Source organism: Lucilia cuprina, chromosome X, assembly GCF_022045245.1.
Source record: "Lucilia cuprina isolate Lc7/37 chromosome X, ASM2204524v1, whole genome shotgun sequence".
NCBI lineage: Eukaryota > Metazoa > Arthropoda > Insecta > Diptera > Calliphoridae > Lucilia > Lucilia cuprina.
This window is the reverse complement of record NC_060949.1, coordinates 3902560-3906602: the sequence shown is the minus strand read 5'-3', so window position 1 is coordinate 3906602 and position 4043 is coordinate 3902560. Positions and strand designations below refer to the sequence as shown.

Here is a 4043-nt window from a genome sequence, read left to right as displayed (position 1 = left end):
AAAAATATATCTTGGAACGTTCAAGTACAGATCCTTATAACAAAAATTATTATTTTTAGATACCTCAATGAGTCTATTAAATCGCAATATTAAATTTTGGTTTTATCTAGTACTATTTTAAATCACTTCCTTCGGGCTCAACATGCTTAATTTCATGTTTCTAGATTCAATATTATAGAAAATTCGGAAAGTGCCATTTGAAAAAATTAAAACGTACCAAAACGTATCTAATTCAGACTCTATATACCTAATTTGATTCAATGGGATAGAAAATATAAAAGTTACCAATAAAGAGCATAAAGAGTACAAAAAAGTTCACCTTTTTCGGTTATCACCTAATTCCGACTCTACAAACTTAATTTCATAAATCAAGGTTCAATCTACATACTTAATTACGTGTTCCTGGTTCAATATTATAAAATAATTAAAAAGTACCTTTTGAAAAGCGAAAAATTACCAAAAAGTTCCCTTTTATGAGTTCTTACCTAATTTAGACTCTACATATTTAATTTCATATTTCTGGGTTCAATATAACAGAAAATTCAAGAAGTAATTTTTGAACAAGTAAAAGTGCTATATTCGGCTGTGCCAAATCTTATATACCCTTCACCATATTGTATATTAAACACATTAGTTTTATAAATTTTTTCCCGACTACATTAATATTACACCAAAAGCAAAACAAAATAAACAACAACAACGCTAAACGAAATAAATAACAAAATACACAAGGCATCTAAACCAACAGACATCTAAACATACATAACGAAAAACACAGAATAAACAACGCAATAAAACCAACCTACATCCAAATATACGAACAGAATTCACAAATCAAAATACACAACTCAATGACGCCAACAGCATCCAAACATACAGCTGAATAAAACCAAATACATCTACACACGCACATGTACATATTTATCCAATGATGAAATTTTCAGAGGTTGTCTCGGATTGTTGCTCATATCTCCGTTATTTATAGACCGATTTTTCTGATTTTAAATAGCGATCTTCTCGAAAGCATGTCTAACTGAATTATTGAAGAATCGGATCTCACCGATATCTGGGGACCTCTAAAAACTGATTTCAACAGACGGACATGGCTTAATAGACTCCGCTATGTATAAGGATCCAGAATATATATACTTTATAGGGTCGGAAAATTATATTATAGAAATTACAAACGGAATGACAAACTTATATATACCCTTCTCACGAAGGCGAAGGGTATAAAAACGAAAAAGTACAAAAAAGTTCCTTTTTATACCTATTCCAGGCTCTACATGCTAAATTTCATGTTTCTATGTTCAATATAATATAAAATTCAAAAGTAGAACAAAAAAGCACCAAAAGTACGCTTTTATGTGTTTTCGCCTAATCCGGGCTCTACATACTTAATTTCATGTTTTATGTTCATTATTATAGAAAACTCAAAAAGTAGCTTTTGAAAAACGAAAAAGTACCTTTTTATGGGTTCTCACCTAATTCCGAATCTACATACTTAATTTCATATTCCTAGGTTCAATATTATAGAATATTAGCTTTTTCTACCCGGTGTTACCCGGAATTTTAAATAATTTATAATATGATGGAAAAATTTGCCGAAGTTTAAGAAACATCTAAAGCCAGCTTTGCTGAGTTTAAAACTGAAGTTCAAGAAACTTCTAAAGCAAACAACGAGAAACTTCTTGCCGAGTTTAAAGCTGAAATTCAAGAAACATTTAAAGCCAACTTTGCTGAGTTCAAAACTGAAATTTAAGAAACAGGTTATTAACAACAGAGTGGATGGCATTGACAGAAAAGTGGCCGATTTAGAAACAATCATTGACAAAAAGGTAGCCGAATTAGAAACAAATATTGATAAAAAGGTGTCCGACTTAGAATCAAAGCTGAATAATCTGCACTGTCAAGAAGGAGCGGTACGAATTATTCCAGAAACCTCTAGTAGAATAAAGACCCCAAGTTTTGATGGCACTACACCTTTCAATGTGTTCAAGTTCCAGTTTGATACAGTTGTCACCACAAACATGTGGAACAATGAAGAAAAAGCAATAGAGCAGATCTTGGCCTTAAAAGGAAATGCTTCAGTAGTTCTTGAAAGCGTACCAGTGAGCAGCAGAAATAATTACAATGACATAATGGAGGCACTACAACGCAAGTATGGTGGAGAACATAAAAAGGAAGACAAATATTTGAGGCATCGTGTAACAGCTGATCAACAGATGAGGATTAAATAATTGATGTAAAGGACTGGCCTTGCCCGAAAAATCTCCACGAATTACGCAGTTTTCTCGGCCTCTGTACATAGTACAGACGATTTATACCAAATTTTGTAGCTGCAAGCCTACATGAGTTGACTAAGAATTCGCAACCATTCTAATGGAGTGAAGCACAAGAACAAGCATTCCAGAAACTCAAGGATCTATTATGTACGGCACCAAGTTTGTCATAGCGATGCGAGCGGATATGGAATAGGCGAGAAGAATGATCCCAATAATATATCTTGAAACGTTTAAATACAGATTGTTGTAACAAAAATATTATTTTTAGATACTCCAAGAGGTATATTAAATCCCAATAACAAATTTTGGTTTAATCTCTAGAAAAAAGGAGAAAAAATACAAATATTGCCAAAAATCGCCATTTTAATGATATTGTTACGTTTTACCTTTTAAAACGTTTGTTTATTTCCCTTTGAAATAAACCGGATTCTTTTTATTGCAAATAAAAGCGCCAATTAGTTTTTAAATTACAACAACTCTTTATTTACACAGTTTCGTACACAAGCACTTTTATATAACAATTCAACTTATATAGTACACACATATCACACTTGCCTTCATTAACTTCACTTTACGACGTTTTATATAAGACTGACTGATTTGGTCCCTTGCCGGCGTTAATTATACCTTGTCAACATCTTCCAGACATTTCCATGATATTCTAGTGACATCTTCCGGACACTTCCAGCATTGTTCTAACGGTCACATTCACTTAGTGTTGCCATACCAAATGTTACTTTAACATATAGAAGTTTCCGGAAATAGAATGTTGTTTAGATACAATCATAATGAATCTTGAAACTAGCCGTTAAAAACTGTTTAATTTAAATGCAAATACAATTTCGTAACACTGTCCCCCGCTTAAGCCTGATCGTCCCGAAAAAGCACAGATTCACATTTCCCATAGGCAGCTAGTCGTTCTAGGTGTACAACCTTCATTTTGCTTCTCGGGCTTTTATATTTCTGTATTCGGTAGACCACCTCATTTAATTTCTTAATAACCACATACGGTCCTTCCCAGTGGGTTTGTAGTTTGGGGGATAAACCTTTTTTACGTTGTGGGCTATATAGTAGTACTAGCTGGCCTTCGCTAAATCCTTCAGAATTTACTGCTCGATCGTATCTGGCCTTCATTTTATCACTTGTAATTTTTATTCGTGTCCGAACGAATTCATGGAATTCATAAAGGTCATTTTGCCCTTGGGAAAAGTTTTCATCATCCTTACTTTTTGATGACGGCTTTATACCAAATTATAAATCACCAGGCAGCTTGAGTTCTGTTCGAGAACGGCTATTTGGTAGGCCAGCAGAAATGTTGGTATGGGCTCATCCCAGTCCTTCACTAACCACTTTTCTCAAATATTCCTCCAGTGTGCGATTGAATCTTTCGACCATGCCATCTGATTGAGGATGCAGTGGAGTTGTTCTTGTTTTTCTTATTCCATATAAATCGCACATTTCTTTGAGCACAACGGATTCAAAATTTCTGCCCTGGTCCGAGTGTAATTACAATGGTAAACTATAACGACATATCCAGTTGTTCACAAACACTGCTACGACTGTTCTAGCTTCCTAGTTGGGAATGGCATACACCTCTGGCCATTCGCTGAAATAATCCATAACCACTAGAACGTAACGGTTTTTGGCATCACTAACAGAGAAAGGGCCTGCTACATCCATTGCAATCCTCTCAAACGGCGCAACTGAGTTATACTGCTGAAGTTGTCCACGACTTCTTCTTACTGGACCTTTGGCTGC

At 34.5% G+C, this 4043-nt stretch overlaps 1 long non-coding RNA gene across 3 annotated transcripts in view; it reads left to right on the top strand.

The window, feature by feature from the left end:
• LOC124421278 overlaps nucleotides 1-4043 on the top strand; it is a 42936-nt gene that overhangs the window by 15672 nt on the left and 23221 nt on the right. The gene's annotated exons all lie outside the window — the stretch shown is intronic.